Source organism: Microtus oregoni, unplaced genomic scaffold (genome assembly GCF_018167655.1).
Source record: "Microtus oregoni isolate MIOR12 unplaced genomic scaffold, Mior012 000012F_ref0000307, whole genome shotgun sequence".
NCBI lineage: Eukaryota > Metazoa > Chordata > Mammalia > Rodentia > Cricetidae > Microtus > Microtus oregoni.
The window spans coordinates 11498897-11524705 of record NW_024543071.1 but is presented as its reverse complement, the minus strand read 5'-3'; positions in this window follow the sequence as shown (position 1 = coordinate 11524705).

The following is a 25809-nucleotide window of genomic DNA, read 5'->3' as shown; positions in this document are numbered from 1 at the left end:
TGCTGTATTACTGTATGTACAGATTAAATCACAGAATGAAGCACAGCTAATAAAATGTAGGTAGAGAGAAACTTACAAGACCATTTTCTTTTGCCTTGAAACCACATTTTGAAAAAAATTATCCGCACAGCATTTTTCTTTTGGCGGCAAATGAACTATCTAATTTTATCAAGCAGTCATGGGTTCTCTTCCCTCCTCCTTTCTGCTGGACAAGTTCTTGGCTCACTTAATCCAGTACTGAATAAGCACACTCTGCATTCACAACATCCAGTACACTGTGCTCTTGTTACTGCTCCATTCAAAGATGATGAGTGAGTGAGTAAGCCATATCAAGTAGGAATCTGTGGGGCTTGGAGGAGAGATAAAAGGATAGCTTTGGTGCCATGAAACAAGGTGGTGGGGAACACAGATTTTCTATAGGGATGCTATCAGGGAAACAAATGGGGGATAGATCACATTTGAGCAAGGCATCAAAAATATATTGAGGAAATAGGGTGATTCAGACAGGAAGAGACTTGCCAGTGTATCTGAGGGTTGAAATCTCCTTGTCTGTGACCTGAGGAATGCCAGTCTGGTACTTACGCTTGGAACAACGAGTCATCACAGAATAAATTCTTTAAAATGTGAAGTAAAATCTGGTCTAAGGCTCATAAAACTCAGTGTGGCAACCTAAAACTATTGATTTATGTTGGTAAGTCTTTTCACATAGAAAATCAGTGTTTCACAATCTGCAAGGCCGTTCACCTTATTCTTCTGAGAGATATCAGTAAAAATGCGTATTCTCATTCTAAAGTTGTCCAATGGGATTCTCAAAACTTGACACTTAGATGATCTTGCCTCATGATAGATATCACATTCCTGATTCCAGGCCACATGTGAAATAGAAAAGCACTGTAGATGCAATACTACAGGCAAAAATAATTAAACAAATAAATAGAAAAATGTTCTATCTTCAAAATCTGAGGAATGAAAAAGTACCCAATTCTCAGAAGGCCAATCAACAGAACGTAGTATTGGAAAGGGTCTTTCATCACTCTCTCCCCCAGCTCATCAGCACAGTAAGGAAGAAAATTGTGGTAATTGATTGTAATTTGCCACCAAATTATCATCAGCAGAGAATATTAGAGAAAAGCAATACATAAAATGATGCTCACTGGCACGGTGTAGCTTCCTGAGTGACCCATCCATCACTCCCTTGTATTGTCATTCTTTCCAAGGTACAGTTTAGCTGTAGCTTCCACTTTCCCCCTTTTCCACATGAATCCACTTCTATGAGAGAACTACAAACAGGAAGAGTAAACATGGATTTGCTATATGACTCAGAAACTCTGCCTGCCGGTCCTGCTCATTCAGCTCCCATTCTCTTCGGATAATTTATCCTGCATGGGATTCATGTGCATGTCAGGAAATATTGGAACAGATTGAAGCAGAGGTTTCCATTCAATTACACTGCAGATTCAAGAAGCAGTAAGACTGTTTGAGCAAAGCAATCCCAGAAATCTGCATCAGTTCACATTGACAAACCTACTCAATTTTAAACATATTGAATGCTTGACAACACATTACTGTTTAAAACTCAGAAAAAGAAGCTTCCAGAGTTCTCACAGGCTTCTTCTGGTTTTCTGCTTCCTTGGTTGTAAATGGCCATATCATCACTATTATTCTGCTTGCCAATGGGACTCTTCTACACTGTATAGACATAGGAATGCACTAATGTCTTCAATGTGCTGCTGGTTCTAAACCAGGTAAAGGCTTAATCTATCTCTACTGGGTATGAACTTGAGCATCACTAAAGGAAGACCTGGTTGAATCCCTTACTAGTGTATTTCCTGTACCCTACTTGTAGCATACCAGCATCCCTAATAGTTTCCAAAAAAATCCCATAGATAATTTCAGTGACCTGGGATAGCTTGAATTAGACACAACAACTTTTCTGAAGGTTTTGAATTATTTGATATTGAAATGGTGGACAGAAGATTCTTTTTTCTTTCAGTCTGTAAAATCAGTCTTTCTGCAGGTATTAGAAGAAATCTTATGAACACTGGAGGACTTGGAACTTTATGTCAAATTTTTTGATTGTCAGTCTGCTGATGCTTTATCCTGCTGAACACACTCAGACCAGAAGCCAGGAAGTCTTATGGCATGTTAAGATAGAAATGCTATTCAATCTTTTATCCACAGTAGACAGGAAAAGATGATAAGCTAATAAAAGACCATTCTGGAGTGATTAAATAAAAGTTATTTTACAATGGCTCCTTACACACACACACACACACACACACACACACTATCTCTCTCTCCCTCTGTGTGTATATTTGCGTACATATGTTGATTAAATCAATAATACAGATGAAAACCTCTTTTCAAGGCAAAGCCTTGGTACATGAAATCATAGTGTAAATATCTGATGTGCAGGGTATCTGATATGTGATCTCCCATGAGTTGTACCCTATAGTTTGGGAACTGCTGGTATAGTTTCACCCTGATCCCCATTATCTTTCCCATCTTAAATGAGAAATGGAATGATGGCAATGACTAGCTTACCAGAAGCCATGCAGCGAGTAAAAGATGGAAAAGTATTTAGATCCTGGATGTTAAAATTTAAGACATTTTAAAAATATGGAAGACAGATATAGATGTGAAGGCTTCTTGAAATATTACATACCATTTTTAAGTTAAGATTTTAAAGTTGAAGCTAAGACTCATGTGACCCATTGTTCTTCCTAAAACTGGATGTGGGTTAGTTTAAAAATTCTATCATTCTATATGTTCTTTACTCCTAGACTGTAGCTGGAGGCTACTTGTTTGTTCCCAGCTGCTCAGACCATGAAATAATCACCCAGAAACTGCATTAATTAAATCACTGCTTGGCTAATCACTTAAGTGCATTGCTAGCTAGTTTTTATATATTTGGTTAACCCGTTTTTATTATTTTATATTTTACCATGAGAATCGAGGCCTACCGGCAAGATTCTGGCTGTCGGCTTGCAACTTTCCCCTCTGGCAGCTCCATTGCATCTCTTGACTCCACCTCCTTTCTCCTAGCATTCAGTTTAGTTTTTCCCACCTAGCTCTGCTCTACCCTCTCACAGGTCCAAAACAGCTTCTTTAATAATCAATGGTATTCACAGCATACAGAGGGGAATCCCATATCACCAAATAGTTGAGTGTTCTTTGTTCTAGTATAAATAAATTTGAGATAGTATTAAAAATAATTAGAGATATTTCTAGCTAAGACTCATGGTATCACTTTTATAAAAAAAATAGATTACACATTAAGATGTAGGGGCCTCAGAAATTCTAAAACTATAAAGTTAAGCTTTTCTGCATAACCAAACTTAAAAGTGGTTAGCTCTTCAGCAGAGACTTCTCCAGTAATAGAATAACTTGAGAACAGGAATTTGCTGCTGTATGGTTGTTGTATGTATGTTATCACTGACAAAATTCCCCAGGAAACACCTCCCCTAGAAGTAAAAGAAGCCCAGATGTCTAATTTATCTTGAATCATGAAAGTGACTTTCACATTTCCAAAAAGTTTATTAAACCACAGTTAAACAATTTGTCAATAATTTGAGCAAACTTGTAGGAACAACTTTTCCCCCAAAGACTACTTTCAATAACACGGTAATGCAGAATAAAATGTAAAATCTAAACTCAAACAACAGTTTAAAATTTGAAAGATGAATAGCTAATGCCATATATAGATTGAGACTATAGCTGGATTTGAAACTGCAGGAAGCGCATGCCTTCACCTCCACTCCTCTTATGACTCATAGTGCACCGGTATTAAGGATAAAAATATGAGTCCTTTCTTGGTGTATGTTTGTGTCTATACCAAATTTGCCCGTCATCCCCTCAGTTCAGGTTAGCTGATAGGTAGCCAGTCTTCAAGCACAGTTTACTGCCCTCATACTTCTCTGGCATCCAGTTGTGTTATTACTTTCGTGGATCATCTAAAGGGTTTGCCTCTCCCTTAACATAAATGCCTGTAGGATGCTATGTCATTTATTCTTTGGCTGTCCCTCTGAACTCAACACTCAGTCCCTCTATTGTGGAATAGTAGCTTAAGATGTGCTACATACATTTACGCTGTGAATATTTGCTTAATGATGCAAAGATGGGTTGCAGTCTTTTAAGTTACATTTGTTTAACTCTGTAAAGTTGTATTGTTTTGTCTGTCTAAAATACCTGATTGGTCTAATAAAGAGCTGAAAGACCAACAGCTTTGCAGGAGAGGGATAGGTGGGGCTTTCAAGCAGAGTGAATAAATAAAAGAAGAGAAAGGAGTAAGAAAAGGAGAAGGAGAGTAGGACACCTAGGGCCAGCCACCCAGCCGTACAATCAGCCACAGAGGAAGAAGGAAAGACAGGAATATGGAATAGAGAAAGGTAAAAGCCCAGAGGCAAAAGGTAGACAGGATAACTTAAGTTACGAAAAGCTGACTAGAAATAAGTCAACCTAAGGCTAGGCATGAATAAAGAAGAGTAAGTCTTCCCGTATTTACTTGGGGGCTGGTGATGGGCCGCGAGGAGTAAAAAAACAACTACATTTTGGTGTACCAATGTGAGGATTGAATATTCACTTAGGGCCTGAGAAAGTCGGGGGGGGGGGGGAGACATGACTCCTTTAAGAGACTTTGCCATACAGCACAGCTTTTAACCAGTCTTTCTCATGCTAAGTAGAAAAAAAAAAAAAAAAAAAAAAACAAAACTGAGTAAAACCACCTGCCACAGCACAGCACATTCACATTCCAGACCTGGAGTTGAATGAAGTCATGCCATTCTGGGTCATCTACTTCTGACCTGCCCGGGATCTTTAAGTTTGACTTTCAGAGACCCAAGAAGCAGGTGGAACCATCTGCCAAAGATGCAGCAGAGGTCCTAGACATGCCTCTTGCCAATTTAAAAGCTCATGTTTTCAGCAAATGACAGAGGTACACAGTAAAGACAGATTTAGATGAAGAAAAAGAAAGAACTTTTAAGCAGGTTCCAATGTGTTTAAAAATGTACATAGGCTTAAGAAAGAAAAGAGGAAGAATATAGGTAAATATATAGAAAATATTTTAGAAATAATAAACTCTTTAAAGAGAGAAGTAAAGCAATAAAAAATAATAAGTCACATAGTGGAAAATACACAGGGAGTCTTGAAATTATATAGCATTCTGCTTATTTTGAATTTTATTGATTGCTGATAAGCAAAAATAGCTGCTAAGAGACATGGGATTGAAAGAGAGACTGATGAAATAAACTAGCCTAGATATTTTTAGAATGCCTTAACTTTATAATGGAACTCAAAAATGAATTACTTTGGAGAGGAGATTTTGTTTTTATTTCCACAAGAAACGAGAAGCTGTGGATTCCTTCAGGGTTGATATGATCAGGTTTTGTTTCATCATGTTTGGTTGTTATATCCAAGAAGCCTGTTCTTCTTGTCTAATGAGAGACAAAAAGGGTGTGGATCTGAGATGAGGAGGAATTTGGAGGAGTAGAGGAAGAGAAAACTATAGTCAAGATATAGTGTATGAGAAAAGACTATTTTCAATAAAATGAAAAATCAAAATTCCCCAAATCAATATAGCAGCAATACTCTCAAAACCTAGAAAATAAAATAGAACATCACCCTAAAACAAAAACAAAAGGAAAAAGACACCAAGGGGTAGCCAAATAAAACTATACACACACACACACACACACACACAAATCTAAGGGGTCCATCTACTCCTGAACATAAGATCTGTTTTTGAATGGCTGCTATACCCCATGCCATTACATTGGAGAAAACAAATTTTCCCTCTCTCAAAATGTGTAAATGATAGTTCTGTTGGTAACCTTTACCCTAGTGACTAGGTTTACATTCATTTATTTATTTTTTAAAATATAAAAAATCCAAAATATAACAAGATAAAATGAAAACTATTACATCAAAGGTTAACAAAACAGACAAATAGAGGAAAAGCTTAACAGAGGTCACAAGCGTCAGAGACCTACTCGTTTGCACACTTAGGAATCCCATAAAACCACTAATTTATTAGAAGCCATAATATAAGTGCATAGGACCTAGTGCACAACCCACTGGCCCTGTGCATGCTGCATAAGTCTTGATGCCCCTCACCCCCTCTGACTCTTACAGTCTTGTATTCTGCAGGGTTACTGAGCTGAGGGAGGGATTTGATGGAGACAAACCATTTGCGGCTGAGTGTTGCAAAGTCTATGTCCCTGCATAATGTCTGACTATAGGTTTCTATATTTGTTCTCATCTGCTGTAGGAGGAAGCTTCTCTGATGATGGTTGAACAAGGCACTGATCTATAAGTACAGAAGACTATAATTAGGAGTCATTTTAATACTACATTTTCTTTTTTTCTCTTTTTATTTTCTTCTCTCCCTCTCTCTTTTTCCCCTAGACTGTCAGGAGCCATTTTCTGGGGTCACTTCTACAAACCTAGCTGCAGCAAGTTTGCAGCAGGGTAGGAGTATGAGAATTAGAAATGTTAATTAGGAAGAACAGAGATCAAAGAGAAACTCAGAAATATAGGATACTAATGGGAGGTCAACTCAGTGAGTACTGAATGCTAAATTATGAGTTCTGAGTTCTGAATTCACTCTCATTTAGTCTCCCTACACTTTTTTACCCCAATACAAAAGGGAGGGGAAGAAGGCAAAAGCCTGCTTTAACATGACACAAAGGACAGCCAGAAAAGTTACTTGTTCCAATACTTGAAATATCAAGCAACTATGTCTTAGTTAAACATTCTGTTTATGCAGTGGACACACTCTAGACCAAGTATTCTGAAGGTAGCTACTCCCTTCTTCCTGCCAGTGGGATATGAACGGGGGTCCCTGATAAAACTGGAGGGGAGGAATGAAAGAGCAAGAGACACGTGAAATGCCAGCAAGACTGGCTTTCAGATCAAGCTGCAAATTGTATTATTCCCCAGAAGCTGATATAGTAAATGGGCAGGGGGAAGGGTAGGGTGTCAGGAAAGTTCGGTCTGCTGGAATACAAGTCTAGAAGGTCTCTGGCTGAGAGAAAGAGATATTAACAAGGTGCTCATTGCTTCTAAAGCCTGGAGCCTGTTGTCTCACTAGAAGATAAGATACCAGATAAATTTCCTAGGCCTGGAACTTACCCTGCAGAGGTGATAGAGGTGAATATTTTACTTAACTTGTAAACTTAAGATGGCTGTAAACAAAATACAGATCTCAAATACAGGCTTTGTTTGCTTCCGGTACTCCCGAGGTCAAATCTCCTATTTCAAAAGAAGGAGCAGAAGTATCCCTGAATTCTCTGACCTTTGGTAAGGGTAGAGCAGATACATTTCTATGCATCATCTTAATGTCCAAAATACCAAATAACCACACCCTATGTTAGGGTTACTTGTTGTCAATGACTTAGAGCAAGCAAAATAAATTCAACTCATAGCCAAAGTGGAACAGACTCACAATTTGGGGTCCTGACACTAAAACAGTAGTGTTTGGCTTACCCTAGGTAGTCTCTTGTCCTTGCTTAGCCAAGTTATGTTGGGCATGACTTGAATGAAGTGGGTCTTTAGTCTGATTAGTTATTAGTTGGTCACTCCCACAAGCTTTCTGCCACCATTGCTCTACCATCCCTTGCAGGCATGACACCATTGTAGATCGAAGCATTTGTGGGTGGATAAGTTTTTGTGTTGCTGTTAGATAGACTACATCCTCTCCACTTCCCTTCTGCACTTGATCTTCTCATTCCAGTCCCCACCCCTATTCATCCTTTTCTCTTTTTTAATGAAAACTCGTTGTTCCCCCATTCCCTTCCTCTATTTCTATTCACTGTGATTCTCTGGATTATAACTGATCATCATTAGCTTAACAGTTAATATCCACATATAAGTGGACACATACCATAATTGTTCTATTGAGTCTGGGATATCTCACTGAGAACTTTTTTCCTAACTCCATCCATTTTCCTGCAAATTTCATGGTGTCATTTATTTTTAACAACTGAGTAATACTCCGTTGTGTAAATGTAGCGCATTTTTCTATCCATTTTCCTGTTGAGGGACATCTAGGTTACTTCCACTTTCTGGCTATTGTGACGAAAACAGCAATGAACATGGTTGAGCAGGCGGTAGGGTGATTCATCTTTGGGGAATGTGTGGTATAGCTGGATATTGAAGTACATTGATTCCCATCACCCAGAGGAACTGCCACACTGATTTCCACAGTAGGTGTACAAGTTTGCATTCCTACCAACAATGTATGAGTTTTCCTCTTACTTCACATCCTCACCATCATGAGATGTAATTTGTTCCGCTGACCTTAGTTATAATTAGATGTGTAAGATAGGAAATCTCAAAGTAAATCTGATTTGTATTCCCCTGAGGGCTAAGGAACATTTCTTTAAATGTTTTCCCACCATTTGAGTTTTCTATATTAAAAATTATCTCTTTTGATCTTTACTCCAATTTTCTTTGTGTTTTTTTTTTCTTGAGCTCTATTTCACGAGTTCTTTGTATATTTTGGAAATTAGCTCGCTAAAAGGTGTGTAGTTAGCAAAAATCTTTTCCCACTTTATAGGCTGCTGATTAGTCCTTTTGTCTGTGTGCTTTGCTGTGCAGAATCTTCTCTATTTCATGAGGCACCACTTATTAATTGCTGGTCTTAGTGCCTGTGCTGATGGTGTTATGTTCTGAGAGACTTTTTCCTGTGCCAGTGAGTTCAAAGCCATTCCCCAGGTTTCTTCCATCAGCTTCAGTGTATCTGATTTGATGTTTAAGTCTTTGATCCATTTGTAGTTTAGTTTTTTGCAGAGTGATAAGAATGTTTTTTTCCCTTCTTTTGAATACAGCCATCCGATTTGACCAACACCATCTGTTGAACATTCTTTTTGTCTACTGTGTATTCCTGGTTTCTTTATTTAAAAAAAAATCAGGTTTCCTTACGTGTGTAGATTTATATTTTTGGGTCTCGAGTTTGATTCCATTGATCAGCATGTCTGTTTGCATGCCAATACCATGCTGCTTTTATTATTGTAACTTTAGAGTACATCTTTAAATTGGAGATGGTGATACATTCAGTATATCATTACTATTATCAATTACTGTTGTGCTATCCTGTTTTGTGTGTTTTCATATCAAGCTAAAAATTTTCCTTTACCAATGCATGAATGATTTTGCTGGGATTGCTTTTGGTAGGATTACCATTTTTTACCATGATAATCCTACCTCTTCATCAGTGTGGGGGAATCTTTCCACCTTCTGATATCTTCTTTAGTTTCTTTCTTTAATGCGTAGAAGCATGGAAGTCATTTACTTGCTCGGTTAGAGTGCCCCAAGGTATTTTATAATATTTGAAGCTATTGTAATAAGTGTTGTTCCCCTTATTTCTTTCTCAAACTGTTTGTCATTTTCACTTAAGAGGCCTTATGATTTTTGTAAGTTAATTTTTTTTTATCCAGCTACTTTACTGAATGTGTTAATCAGGTAGAGGAGCTTTCTGGTAGAATTTTTCAAGTGACTTATATATACTATCATATCATCAGCAAATAAAGATACTTTGCCTCCTTTCTAATTTGGATCCCTTTCACCTCCTTTAGTTGTCTTATTTCTCTAGCTAAGACTAAAATGCTTTATTTAATATGTATAGAGAATGGAAAATCTTGTCTTGTTATTGATTTTTATGTTATTACTTTGCATTTTTCTCCATTTAAGTTGCTGTTGACTATAGGCTTGATGTAAACTGTCTTTACTATGTTTAGGTATATCTCTTTATTTAATCTTTGCAGAATTTTTGTTGTGAATGGGTGTTGGATTTTGTCAAAGGTCTTTTCTGAATTAAATGGCATGATCTTTATTTATTTATTTGTTTTTCAGTTTGTTGATATGATGGTTTACATTTATGAGTTTATGTATCTTGAACCAACTCTTCATCTGAAGGATGAAGCTTGCTTCATCAAAGTGAATGATCTTTTTGATGTGTTTTTGGATTAGGTTTGCTCATTTTTTATTGAATACTTATGCATCTATGTTCATAAAAAATATTGGTCTATAATTCTCTTTTTGTTGGGTCTTTATGTGACTTGAGTTTCATGGTAATTGCAGCTTCATAAAATTTTTTGGGCATTGCTTCTTCTATTTCTATTTTGTATAATAATATGAGGAGTACTGGCGCTAACACTTCTTTTAACGTCTAAAAGAATACTGCACTAAACCCATCTGGTTCTGGGCTTTTTCTGCTTAAGAGACTTTTAATGACTTCTTCTATATCAGTGGGGGTTATAGGTTTATTTAAATTACTTGTCTGATTATTTTTTTAAAATCATCTATTTATTTATTTGCTTGCTTGTTTGTTTTTCATCCTGACTGCAGTTTTCCCTCCTTCCTATACTCCCAGCCCCTTCCAGTACCTTCCCTCTGCAACCTTCCCACCTGCTCCTCTTTCTCTCTTTTTCAGAAAAGGGCAGCCCTCCCATGGATATCAAGTAGTAACAAAAATAAGGCATGCACTCACATGCTTATGCTCCTGTTTCTCTTGCCTGGATGCTGGATTCGATTCCTGTTTCCCATTCGTGCAAAGAACTGTGATCTGTGAGTCTCCCTAAATAAAGAACCCCTTATACTCAACTCGGAGTTAGTGTGGGATTACTTTATTCATGTTCTCCTATAGTACTTGATGCCGCATGTTCTTACCCCCATCCACCCCTGGCTTACTCACAAAATCTCTTCTATTTCCCTTTCCAGGGAGGTCCTAGCAGCTCCTTTGAGGTCTCCTTATTTTCTAGCCTCTCTGGATCTGTGGGTTGTAGCTTGGTTATTCTTTACTTTACAGCTAGTGCTTTTCTGACCTTGATTTAATTTTGGTAAGTGATGTGTATGGAGAAAATTACCCATTTCTTTTAAATTTTCCAATTTTGTGAGACATTTTAATCACTGCAAGCACAAGCTATGACAGCCAGCTTAGTCACACGGTTTGTATCCATTTGTTGAAGAAAGATAAGGAAGGAATGTGAGAAAAAGTATGGAAAGAGAAAGTGGACACCTGAAAAGGTTTTTTTCTAACAGAAACAAAGGAGGGGTCACTTACTAGCACCTGATGATTTTATGACATAATTCTTTTATCTTGAGAAGAATATTATATCATTTGCATAGGCATATTTACATTTAAACCTTACTTGCTAACTATTAGCATTATCATCTGGAAATAATATTACTCAGAGTCATCTTTACTGTTTTATAAGAGAAAGCAATGGTGTTTTTTAAAAAGATTTTTTAAAATTTGTGTATTTAAGTGTTTTGTCTGCATGTATGTGTGTCCACCATATTGGGGCCTGGTGACCTTGGAGGTCATAAAAGAGATCTGTATCTTTTGGAACTAGAGTCATGGATGGGATGGCTGAGAAGCACAGTATTAGGGCTGGAAACTAAACCCAGGTGCTCTGCAAGAGCAACAATTGCTCTCAACTACTGGGTCATATCTACAGCCACCATTAGAGTCTCATTCTATGTCCTAAAGCTCACAAAATATGATGTGTCATAGCAACCAGCCAAGTGCCCAGCACATGGTCAACATTTCGAAGGTTACTTTCTACTAACTATGTCAATTTCTTCCCTGTTTTAAATATAGCAGCATGGTGTAAGAGGGCCACTTGTTTGTCCCCGGCTGCTCAGCCCCTAAATAATCACACAGAAACTATATTATTTACATCACTGCTTGGCCCATTAGCTCTAGCTTATTGGATAAGTCTTACATCTTAATTTAACCCATCTCCATTAATCTATGCATCACCATGAGGTCGTGGCCTACCAGCAAAGTTTCAGTGTGTCCGTCTCCAGTGGAGACTCCATGGCTTCTTTGTGACTCTGCCTTCTTCCTCCTAACGTTCAGTTTAGTTTTCCCCACCTACCTAAGTTCTGCCCTATCAACAGGCCAAGCCAATTTCTTTAATCACCAATGATATTCACAGCATTCATAGGAGAATCCCACATCAGTAGCCGAATACACTTTTTTCTTCAAACTTCTAGGCTAAAGTAACATGACTAAAAATCCCTACTTATGAAACCTGGACATAGAAGGAAAGGAAGAAACCAAACAGTCAAAAAGGAATAGAAAAGTATATTGGCCTTTCTTCTCCTATCTATAAATAAGTCCAAGATTTCCTAAACACAGTAAAGAGATAAACTTACTGGAAAATATGTAAACTAAATATATGCCTCTGCTTCTCCGGTTGGAATGGAATCTCTTACACCAGTGCATTTGGTGGTAATGTGTGAATAGCGCCCTAACAAAATGACACTAGAGAGTTCCATTTTACTGCCTGCTAAGGGTGGAAGCAGGAAATGTTGATCTGTGAACTCTGGAAGCAGTCTTCATCAGGCTGGGGTATTCAACATGACCAACTAACCCATCCTAGAATTCTGAGAAAAAAGACATCATTGTTGTACTGATCCCTGTAAGTTCTGCCACTGGCTGCCGCGCACCGCACCCCCGTGTCTGTGCTCTGTGCACTGGCACTCAGTTACTGAGCTTCGGGCAAGGGGCTGGAGGTTAAAATACACAGACACACACAGACAGAGAAACAGCGACATGGGTCATCCTTGAATTCTCCAAGAATGCCCCCTTTATTGTGTTCAGAGGCAGATTATATAGCCACGCCCCAGCCAAACCCACCAGAAACCACTCTCCTGCCATCAGGAACTCCTGAAGGTCTCAGTGCTCAGAGTAGCTGTAGGCACTCAGATCAGGGGATTACAAGAAATTCAGGATCTGGGGTCTTACTGCTCCCAACAACTGGCAGAGAAAGGAGCCATGAAAAGCAAGCAAGCAAGAAACATGGTTAAGCACAACACAATTATCTTTGGTGATTTAGAACTTAACCCCAAGCAGTTTGTTTGTTTGTTTATTATTTATTTATTTTCAATTTTTCAAGACTGAGTTTCTCTCTGTATCTTTGGCTGTCCTGGGACTCACTTGGTAGACCAGAAGGGCGTCAAACTCACAGACATCTGCCTGCCTCTGCCTTCTGAGTACTGTGATTAAAGACGTGTCACCATGCCTAACTTTTTTTTCTTAAAATTATTTCATGTTTTTGAGACACAGTCTCACTCTACAGTCTAGCTGTCCAAGAATTCACTGGAAATATGCATTGGCTTGTAAGCAACTATGTACCCAAGATGGGTTATGTCAGGCATCATGCTTCCAGTTGCAGAGGACTTGTATCAAAGATCTCATCTGCCTCCTTTTTTTTGTTGTTGTTAATTTTTACTTTTATGTGCATTGGTGTTTTTCCATGGGTGTTAAGTCCCCTGGGACTGCAATTAGACAGATAGTTGTGAGTTGCCACATGGGTGCTGGAAATTTAATACTGATTCTCTGGAAGAACAGTCAGTGTGCTTAACCACTGAACCATTTCTTCAACACCCTTTTTTAGTGCTCCTCCTATGTTCATGCTGACAAGACCCATCTCCCTCTTTACTCATGCCCACTAGGACTGATCCTTCTTCCAACTATGTAGCCTCATCTCTGTTTTCCATGCACATCAAAAACTCACTCTGCAATCTCATGCTCTCTATCCCATCCATCCTAGGCCATCAACTGAATATCTAGCCATGCCTCCACAATTTATTCTTTAACATATTTAAGCACACTGCAATTTTGGAAAAAAAAATTCTTCAAGACAGTTATAACAATAAAGCTTAGAGCATGACTACATCGAAACTCGTTTCTTGCAAAGTACCTGTGACCTCTTCCACAAGAGTGGGTTCCATTGACTGACAGATAATGTTCAAGATAAGGGTCTAGGTAAAAAGTATTTTTAATAGGCATAAAAGTAATTTTTTAAAGTACATAAAACATTTTTCATAAGGCTGGATTCTACTGATTGAGAAACAATGTTCAGGATGAGGGAGATTTGGGTTAAACCTGTCTCTGTTAAAGATCACCTGTTTATTCAACAGCATCCACTCCCACTCTTCTGGGAAAATCAGGGTCAAAATCCTCTTCTTTTGAAGAGAAAAGCATGCAAGCTTAACAATTGTGGTTTCCCTATTTTATCTCTGAGCACAAGGACCTTGTGTTTTTCTACATAATGATCCCACGTCACCTGGTTTATAATGCTTTGCCATAGCAACAGAAATAGACTGAATATAAGAGCTTGATTTCTTTGCCACCATATTTGTTATCTATTGTAACTCATCTTTTGTCTTGTGAGTTACCAGACAGTTACTTGGATGTATTCTTCTTCCAAGAAGGACAACTTTAGTAGAAGATGCTTGACCTTGAACCATTAGAGGTTTTCATATCAAAGAGAGGAGCTGTAAGGGCCAGTGCTCCTTGGCATTTAACACTTGGTTTTCCCATCAGGGATTATATGGGAGAAGAGATGTCTTGGAGTATCCTTCAGTTTTTACCATGAGGATATTCACCTGCAAAGACAGAAACTTTCCATTAAATGAAACAAGCCTTGTATTTTTAAAATAACCATGAAGGAGCAAATAATTGTTTGCCATTATACTCAGCCATTCACACTAGAGTGAAAAGGAGACAAAATGATTCGCAGCAATGTCCTCTCCGCATGTTTATCACCAGAAAGCGATGCCACATGTATTTTTAAAATCTGGGTTTTTTTTTTTTTTGTTTCTACCTAACCATGATGACGGAAGTGATTCCATTTACTTTCCCTAGCTCCATTGCTTCTAGGTATTTGAAGCCACCCCATAAATTTCACTCATTCTGAAGTCAGTCCTTAAAGCATCCTCTCCTTGCTCTTTGTTTCATGCACCTGTTTCCCCGAATGGAGCTTGTAACAATCCTGAATATGTTACAAACAAGTCAAGTTGAAAAAGGCTCTTTCATTTCTTTGATGCAGTATAATGGTATACGTGTTTCTTTGTATTTATTGTTGTCCACAAAGCTAGACATAGAAAGTTGCTACTAAATATCTCTAGTCTTAATGGTGTATCAATCTGACATTGTATGAGATATTATTTAATGCTCATGATTATTGTTTCAGAAATAGCTAATCTTCCTTAGAAGAAAAGAAATAGAGAAAGAAAGACAAATCAAATTAAATACAAACCTGTGGGTTGTATTATGACATTAGGCTTTATGAACCTGAGTTGGTCAGAGCACACCTTGGATATGTGAAGATTTGTCGATCTTTGGTATATTTCATTTACTGAAATGCTGTTTGAGAGCAACTTTATTAAAGATGCAAGACACTGGAACAATGCCACTTTACTGTGTATCAGTGCTTTCAGATAAAATTCTTTCTCCAAGCACTTTGGAGAATTAAATAATACAAGACAGGAGTGTGCATTCTGTATAAATTATACAATACTATGGCATAAAGAATAATTTAAAGAATCACTTAGAAACCTAATATCTACATCTCAGAGAAATTGAAAGAAATAGGAAAGATTTTTCAGAATTTTCTTTCTCTGCTAGTTATGTAGAGTGCTTGAAATGTTGAAGAAAGATGAGATTCATGGTAGAACACGGTGCCAAAATTTATCGTTGAAGAATAAAACCTTTTAACATTTCTTGTTTAAGGGAAACAATTGTTCTTGCTGTTTTGATTTTTGTGAAGAATCTGAGCAATAAAAATAAAAGTTGATTAACTACTATAACAAATTATTTAGAAGCCCTAGACTTCAAGTTTTATTAAGCACATATAAAATTGAAATTTCCTGAGGTAAAGTTACCTGTGCACATGATCAAACAGCTGCCAAACAGTAACCAAAGAGCAAACTCTTAAAGCAAACTCAATATAACTGGATCCAAATCCAGGCACGAGCTAACACTTGAGTGAACCTGCAAGAACCAGAATTAATGAGCCATATTTCTATTGAGCATATTCCTACTGTTTTCTAAAAATTCTATGCAGTCAAATATTCTTGATCTTCATTCTAACAGTGTTAATTCATAAAAACAAAAGCAGCTAGAGTGTCATGACCACCCAGCATAGAATCTATAAACAATTTTCATTGTTTCAAAGTGCATCCTATTTCTGCACTCTTGCATTAACCTTTGCTAAGAGTTGGGCAATGCACAATTTATCAGGTACACTAAGGAATATCAGTTTTCATCTCAGAACATAGACTGAATGGAAATCCATGATACGGTAAGTGCTATACTTATTTCTTCTTTCTGGCAAAAGCCAAGATTATTTCAGGGAGAGAGTACACTCACATTAAAACATTGACTCATCTAAATCCATCATAAAATTCCAATTCACAGTTTTTAAGTTCCCCGCAATTCTCTAACTTATCATCTTGATCAATAAGAGTAAAAGATCATTTACTAGCCCCAATCCTCATTCTTCCTTCCTCTGTTCCCCCCACCACCACCACCTTTTTTTCTCAATGGGCTTGTGGTAACTCGAGGTGAAACAGCTTTTGAGCAATCATAATGCTTCACTTGGAAGAACATAAACTCAGGACTAAAGAAAAGAAGAAAAGCATCTGGACTTCAGCAATCAGTCGTGAGGGATGCTTAAGTCACAACTCTTGTTATAGAGGAAGAGTGGCAGGGACCTCCCCTGCTTGTCTCTATATTTCCTCATACAGAAGAAGCAATAAACCAAAAGTCCCTCCATGTGACTTTTAAATCTTCCAACGCAAAATAACAAATCATATTTGCTAAATATTAATAGGAAAACATGTCACATGGTTATTTTGAGATGGTAAACATAAACGTTTGGGGGAGAAGAGAAAAGAGTGAAATTCATAAAACCTGCCCTTACACGGTGGTCCTACATATGTCATTTCTCTTCTCTGCAGACCAACTCCCTTCTTCTTTAGCAATAACAACAATAGCAATAAAATCACAAGAGTAAAATCAATTATTTTAATGTTTCTTTGACTGTCCTAAACATATGCAGTCTTGGAAATGATTCTTAATATTTCACTGTTATACTAAGCATCCACTTGTCTTCATGGAGACGATGCCTGAGAAACCTTCTACATCAGCATTCAGCAATTTGAAAGTTTAGGCAGGATATTCGTCAGTATTGCTATAGGATAGGGTCATTTCAGGTTGCCTATCATCAGCTGCCCAAGGAACTAACTGGGGACATCGCCTTGGGCTCCTGGGAGCCATTCTAGGTTCAAATCTCTTGCCAACTCTAAGGTGGCTCCCTTAACTAAGATTTGTGCTTCCCTGCTCCCCTATCCAACCTTCCTTTATACCAATCATCCTGTTTCCCCAAGTTCCCCCATCCTCCCCTTCTCACTTTTCTCTCCCCATCTCCTCTTACCCCCATCCCACCCCACCCCCAGATCCCAATTTTTTCCCTGGCAATTTTGTCTACTTCCCATCGCCAGGAGGATAACTATATGTTTCTCTTTGGGTTCACCTTCTTATTTAGCTTCTTTAGGATCACCAATTATAGACTCAGTGACCTTTATTTATGGCTAGAAACCATTATGAGTGAGTACATACCATGTTCATCTTTTTGGGTCTGGGTTACCTCACTCAGGATAGTATTTTCTATTTCCATCCATTTGCATGCAAAATTCGAGAAGTCATTGTTTTTTACCACAGCGTAGTACTCTAATGTGTATATATTCCACACTTTTTTCATCCATTCTTCCATTGAAGGACATCTAGGTTGTTTCCAGGTTCTGGCTATTACAAATAATACTGCTATGAACATAGCTGAACAAATGCTTTTGTCATATGATAGGGCATCTCTTGGGTATATTCCCAAGAGTGGTATTGCTGGGTCCAGGGGTAGGTTGATCCCGAATTTCCTGAGAAACCGCCACACTGATTTCCAAAGTGGTTGCACAAGTTTGCATTCCCACCAGCAATGGATGAGGGTACCCCTTCCTCCACAACCTCTCCAGAAAGGCTATCATTGGTGTTTTTGATTTTAACCATTCTGACAGGTGTAAGATGATATCTCAAGGTTGTTTTGATTTGCATTTCCCTGATCACTAAGGAGGTTGAGCATGACCTTAAGTGTCTTTTGGCCATTTGAACTTCTTCTGTTGAGAATTCTCTGTTCAGTTCAGTGCCCCATTTTTTAATTGGGTTAATTAGCATTTTAAAGTCTAGTTTCTTTAGTTCTCTATATATTTTGGAGATCAGACCTTTGTCTGTTGCGGGGTTGGTGAAGATCTTGCATATCACCATAGAACCTTCATCTGGTGATGGATGGAGATAGTCTAGAGACAGAGACCCACACTGGAGCACCGGACTGAGCTCCCAAGGCCCCAATGAGGAGCAGAAGGAAGGAGAATATGAGCAAGGAAGTCAGAACCACGAGGGGTGCATCCACCCACTGAGACAGTGGGGCTGATCTATTGGGAGCTCACCAAGGCCAGCTGGACTGTGACTGAAAAAGCATGGGATAAAACCGGACTCTCTGAACATGGCGAACAATGAGGGCTGATGAGATGCCAAGGACAATGGCACGGGGTTTTGATCCTACTTCATGTTCTGGCTTTGTGGGAGCCTAGCCAGTTTGGATGTTCACCTTCCTAGACAAGGACGGAGGGGGGAGGACCTTGGACTTTCCACAGGGCAGGGAACCCTGACTGCTCTTTGGACTGGAGAGGGAGGGGGAGAGGAGTTGAGGGAGGGGGAGAAGGGTGGGAGGAGGGGGAGGGAAATGGGAGGCTGGGAGGAGGTGGAAACTTTTTTTTTCTTTTTCTCAATAAAAAAAAAAGGAAGTTTAGGCAGCTAAAGGAAGACTATGAGGTGTGGATATATAAACAAGACAAGTTGTGACAAGTTGTGTTGGGCTTCCCGGAGCTGCTCTGCAGGAAACTAGCAGTGGAATGAGTTGTTAAGCATGCTGGGTAAATAACACCAGGTGTGATAAATGGGAGACAAACAGGGTTTTGCTTGTTTGTTTTCTAAGCTTGGTTAGAAAGACAAGCTTAAAACACTGTGTCTGATTTCTTAGAGAATCCGTGAAACACTTTAGGTAAGTCTAATTAGCAACTCTGTTTCCCTAAAGATGACCTGTGACTATCATCACATTCACCTAAACTACAATTTGGCAAGGTTGGAAAATTCACTCCTTGTGTTAAAGCCATATACTCTCTAGTAGAATTGAGAAATGGTTTCCAGTTTGTCAACATGTTTCTGATAATTAAAAAAAAAAAAATAAAACCTCTTGACTTATCAGACAAAACCCCACTTTGCACTGACATATAAGAGATGTGTCTACATGAAATCATGAGTTCCTTTGCTGCAAACTTTCCTGCTGGGGAGATGTGCCTTTAGGTAAGTTTCCTGCTTAGCTGAGAGTGAGTGAGGCAAGACTACTGAAGCAGCAGCTTCAACTCTTCCAAGCTTTGTCACTAGCATGACTTGATATTTTCTGTATTCTGCCTCAGGCAAAATAAAACCATCCCCTACATGTTTACAGGGCATAAAATAACAACCTTAACAACCTGGCCATGGCATTGACATTTTTAGGTCAGGGTTACTCTCACTGTTTTACTGGGTTTTTTTTTTTTTGTTTGTTTGTTTGTTTTCTTTTCTTTTAATTTTTAATGGAAGAGGCTAACCAAAGAAACTCAGATGACTCAACATCTACACCTTTATTTGTAGAGCTCACTCCTGTCTTTTCTACTCAGTTAAATATAAAGGATGTTTCCAGATCTGAGTGACAAAGCTGGCAAGATGGTGATGAATATTTCCTTCAACGCTGATAAAACAATCTCTCGACATCATCAGCCTGCAAATCATCAAATACCTCAAATGCAATTTGTAGTATGCAGGGTTTTATTTGTTTCAATTTACAATGAATTGAATTTTTCAGATGGAAAATAAGAGCAAGAATTGGCTTATTATGAGAGTCCCATGCTGGGAACTGGAAGAACAGCCAGCCTCCCTAATCTTTGGTCTTAGCTGTTTGCTCACTGGAGAATGTCAGTTCTTCCTCGACTGTTAACAAACAAATCTGTATTGCAGATTAAAAATGAGAGGTTTGAACTCTTTCTGGGTCAAACGCCATGAGAACGCTCCATCAATAATGGCGTAGGATAGGAGGACCTGATGTTTTCTGTTACCTGTCCATGTCTTTATAGTTAGATAGACCTGTGTTGCTGGCCTGATGTCAGTTTGCAATGGCTTTTGCATTACTCTGTGTTGGATACAGTGGAACAGCTCAACTCTGTGTTTTTTCCTCCCCCACTTTGTCATTTAGCATTCTTATTCTTCCTAAGTTCCATTTCAAGTCCCGTTATGGCCATATGATGTCTTCTTCCCGGACAGTGCTATGCTTCCATCCACTTGGAGACTCCTGGGTGAGACATCAATGAAGAATTCAAATTTAGTGTGTTCAAAACTGAATGTTTCAGCTGCTCATATTCTTACTCTTTTCCCATCTCAGAAAATATTACCCTTATCTTTTGAAAATTGCAAGCCGGAGTGAACCTTCTTGATTAAATATGAATAGTAAGGAAAAGAGTAGATTCTGTCTCCAAATATTGAATGTTTTGATATTAAAATGTAATTCTTTTTTCTTTTTTTACATCCTTAATATCAATCCCTTGCCAGAGTTGAAACTCCATTCTTCATATCCTGGATTATTAAAATGATCATTGAACTGTTCTTATTTTCATTCATCACTATCTAATAAATGCCATAGTCTGTACCACAGGACAAGTGAACGTTCAGGAACAAAAATCTGTTCTCATGCCTTCCTCCCATACCAGTCTGCATTGTCAGTCTAGTTATTCAAGAATGAAGTTTACATTTCCTGGCTTATCGTATGAAGGGTCGTCTGGTAAATAAGATTTTCCCTCTTTGGACGGTGTGTGTGAAGAAAATAGGGTCTCCTCACAGGGTGCATTCCAACATCATGAACACGCTAATATTGTGGATGTATGCTTTTGTAACAGAGAGATTGCCAGAACAGAATGGGGATTGATGAGGAAGCCATGAAGCAGTAAAATATGATCTGAGGACAGGGGAGATGGAGAGATGGCCTAGTGGCTAACGTGCTTACTGTGCACCAAAAAGGACTTGAGTGTGTGTGTCAAGCATCCACTTAAAACATACTTGCAGCATGCCTGTAACTGCAGTCCAAGGAAGCAAAAAGCCCAGGAGCTTGCTGGCTGCTAGTTTAGCCAAAATAGTGTGCTCCAAGATCAGTGAGAGATCTTATCCAAAGAAAAGGTGAGGTTGGAGGAGAGCATAAGGATGATAAATAACACCAACCCCTGTACACACACAGACACACACACACACACATGCACATATACACTATACACACAGATAAGAATAAATAAAGTATAAAAATAAAACACTAGATGAGTTTTGATCAATGAAAAGAGACAGCATAGATGGGAAATGTACAAAAGGCATGCAGTGTTTGATAAATTGTAGATGTTTACTTTGATAAATTCATAAAGACTAAAATAAATGTGTACCTATGTTTGTCTGCTTGGACGATTTTACGTAATGTCATCAAAATTTATCTTGAATAATTAGGTCATTCACCAACAACATGAAACATGAATGCTCTACATCTTAGCTTTCAAAAGTGAATGTTCAAATTCAATGATCTCTCTCCTTCAACCGTCGGCAACATCAGGGAACAGAAACTATTAACACAAGCAAAAGTTGTTTCTTTTCAGGTAGAGATGGGGCAAAGCAAAAATAGAAAGTTTAAATAACACATATGTGTATAATTATATAACTAAACCTTCCTAAAATGAAGTAAAAACCTGGAACCATATTTATACAATCCATGGATTGCTCGCTTGTCATTTTATAGGAAGTAATTTCATAATTCCTCAGCCTATGTCTTGTTATCTACCAGATAGAGCCACAGTGGACAGCTCCTCCATTGTTTCAGAAGAGCTCATGATTCTCCTGTTAGATACGATTTGCCACTGGCACTCTGATTATGTGATTTCATAACTCAAATCTCTGTGCTTATTGGCAGATGCTGAAGAGAATGAGAAATAGTGTGTGTGTGTGTGTGTGTGTGTGTGTGTGTGTGTGTGTGTTACAGAGTTAAAAGTGGATTATGGTCTACAGTCTGAAATTTATCATCCTGATTATTTCAATCATTTATCCATACCTGCCACCTGTGCCCTTTATATGAAAGTAAGTTGTGATTTTGCTAGAGAACTGAAATAAGAGGAAAGTGTGAAATGTTGGGTAGAGAGAGACTTTTTTTTTGCAAGTTTCATAAATCTTAGGAAGAAGCGAACCCCTGTTTGACGATTTTATGTTCTGCATCAGCTCATTGGCTGCACAGGTGAAAATGAGATTTCCCCGGCGGCAAATTAGACTGTATAAATCATCCCACAGCTTTAATGGGGGCAGATTATCCAGAGGGGAGTCAGCCATAAGATTCCGTGTGACCTGTTACAAGAAAGCTCTTTGCTTCACTCTCTCATCCATTTCCTGCTGATGGGCTCTAGAACTTAGGCCTGGCCAGGACCATTACAGATGAACTCCCGTCAGGAACCCAGATCACTTATTGTCCCACAGGCCCATCTTCCTGCTCTGAAATTAACACAGAACTTGCCAGTTGTGCTCTGTGGAATGATTAAGACTTAAAGGGCCTGAGAGTCAGTCTTCCTAGAAGGGTAGTAAGCGCATGTGCAATAGCTATTTCCTGCACGTCTGGGTTTTCCAGAGGGCCTTGGCAACAGAAGCCCAGTCATACAAGAGATGACATGGCCCTATGGTGACTGACCAAAACACCACAGTAGATGCCAGCTCAGCGGATCCCCTCTCTCAGGCAGTGTGGGGGATGTATAAAACTTACTCTTTCCTAAAATCTCCTTGTTGTTTCAACCTGTTTCCTGGTGCCTGAGTTGGTTTCCCGCCTTCTTTCCCCCTCCCCCAAGGGACACCTGCTGAGATCCTGCAACAGTGTTCCACACTAAAAGAAAATCTAGAAAACTGGCACAGTTTGCCTACATCAGGGCCCCTTTCCTGCCAGGCAGCAGGGACAATGCCTTGGTTTCTTAACTTACTTGTAATTAAAAGAGTAATGCCTAGTACAGATAAGCCTCTCCAAGTAGCTACAAAGCTTGACTAATGTTTACTTACAAAGGCATGTCGAATCCAAAAAGAAAAAAAAATGTAATTTTTATTAGAAAGATTTCCATTAAAAACAGCAGAGACAAAGACAAAACTTCATTCTATATCTGTTAAATATTGAAAACAATGGCAGTCATAAACAAATGTTGAGAAATGTTTCTTTCTCATACACTGCTGTCTTCCCTAAAGAAACTACAGGGCTTGACAAATACATCAAAATGAAATACTACACATGGGGGGGGGGGTGTGCTTCAGTGATGTTGACTGGTTTTATCATTTTTGTTGTCCTTTTATCAACCAGGAAGATGACATTTCTCATTAAAATGCCATATTTCATTTTGATGGAATATAATATAAACCAAGTTTTTTCAGCACTTTTATATATAAAGGCATGAAAATTTAAGACTTAATGCCAACTTGCTTTGATTTTTCAGTCATTCAAGATATATCCTTAATGTTATTTATTTTACCACTTTGAGAAATGTATCTACATGCTTCCCTCAAAAGTGGAACTAAAAAAGTCTCATCATCCCTTCTATTGAAATCCAGAAGTAGATTTGCAATCAATTTTACATGCTTTTTTCATTTTTTAGTTAATATTTCCTGTCATTCCTAGAACTATCATTTCTGTAGCTGGAATAATGTTGTTTCACTAATAAAAGAGAATCTGTGTTCTGTAGCATGGTGTAGTATAAACAAGGAAATAAAAACAAACAAACAAAAACTACTGCCCGTGGGAAACTTTCTCACATGAGATTGGAAACTCTAACATTACCTTCAGAGTAACACATGACAAGCCAATCTGAAATATCTTACAACTTCTTCTACTACTTTCACCTATACTTGTGCTACTCAAATAATCAAAGTTACATGCCAGCCTTGACTTTCAGCTCATGCTATTATTCTTCCTTGTGATTCTCTTTGCCTAAATACCCACAATTGTGTTGTGGAATATGATGATTTCACTATGGCACTCCTGAGACTGCCAATAAAATTTTAACCTCTGATCAGGGGGCAGAGGTAGTGACTGGTTGATTAGAATTAGCCATAGAGGTTTGGAGGACCCAGGATACAGAAAGACACAGAAAGTAGTAAAGAGGGCTTTAGAAACATTCTCAGGTACTTTTGGATCAAGGAAGGAAAGGGAGAGGAGGACACTGGTTGCTTCTCTTCCACTTCTCTGATAAATCATATTTTTACCCTGATATCTGACACCTGAAATTTTATTGATAAAAGAATAATTAGATAAATACCCCTTTTAGTACCCAAATGTGGCTCAAATATCTAAGCATACGGCCTGAAAAACCTTGTCCTGAAAAGTTCTTGACAAGGACCCAGATGTGGCTTCCTCTTCCTTCAGTCTCTCAGATAGGCCAGTGCTCAGTGGTGTATAGAGACAGGGCTACTGGCCTCTGCTTGCTGGCTGAAACCAGATGCCAGCTCCATGTGATAAGCTGAGCTCCTGCGGCAGCTGACATGGCAGTTTAAGATTTGTCTCACAGGGTCAGAAAATACTGCAGGCACTTAGTAAAACTAGGTCCAGAGAAAGAAAACGTCTAAAATAATATAGTATGTTTTTAAGTGTTTTTAGATCCTAAAGAAAGAAAAGAAAATGGATACAGACTGTCATAAAAATAGTTTAAAAATAATATAGCCTTTAAAGAAAGAATAAAGTAATAAAAAAAAAACGTAAGCCACATAAGGATGGGAAACACACAGGGTGTTTGGATCTTGTATTGTGTTTTATTAACTTTTAATTTTTAAATGCTAATGTACCAATACATTAGTTTTAAAGAGACATTGGATTATGGAAACTGCTAAATTAAACCAACCTCTATATTTTTAGAATGTCTTAACTTATAAATAGAAGTTAGAAATACTTTGGACTGGGGGAGAGGTTATGCCCTTGTTTCCACATGAAACAAAAAAGTTATAGTTCTCTTCAAAATTATTGAAATCAGATTTAATTTTTAATTAAATTTTAAATTTAATAATTGGGGAAGACCTACTGAGGATCTAGGCTACAGATACGGGAGAAAGAGCCAAGAAAGACTAAAAGGCACGTGGTGTATAAACTGATCTCTTTTTTTTTTCCATTTTTTTATTGAGAAAAGGAGAGAAAAAAAAAACAAGTTTCCACCTCCTCCCAGCCTCCCATTTCCCTCCCCCTCCTCTTGACATGGGAACAGTTCTGAGACCAGATGAGTCATGAAAATCTTGTTGACTACAGAGTCCTCATGACTTATTATTACATGCCAATCTTTCATATGGATGGATAGAGATTTATGTTAAAGGTTAGCTATACAATCCAAATGATCTTATAAAGTTGACAGATGCCTTTTACCTGCTCAAATATAAAACATAAAATTATCTTCAGCTGATTTGTGAACACTCCATATCATTCCACAATTGTGTTAAAGAAGATATGTACATGTTACCTTTAAAAGGTTGTGTTTTTTCAGAAAAAAAAAACACACAAAAAAATAAAACAGGTACTAATAAAGACAAATAACCAAGGTGATCCAGCATCAAAATACCTTTGTTGGAGTTTCTTCAAAATTCTGTATCCAGCACATCTTCAAAGTGGCTAGCTAAGATGGTCCAGTCACACACACACTACTCCAACTAGGACTTTAGAAAAATCCTGTCTGCTCTTTCTCATTACGCAGAGAGTGGACAATATATGATACAGCAAGTTCTTTGAGGATTAGACAATTATCTCAGTTTTCTCAGGGTCTCTTAAAGATGTTGTCAGAGGTCAACATGAAATAATTTTAAGAATATGATGATGACATTCCTAAGAGAGGTGGGATGAA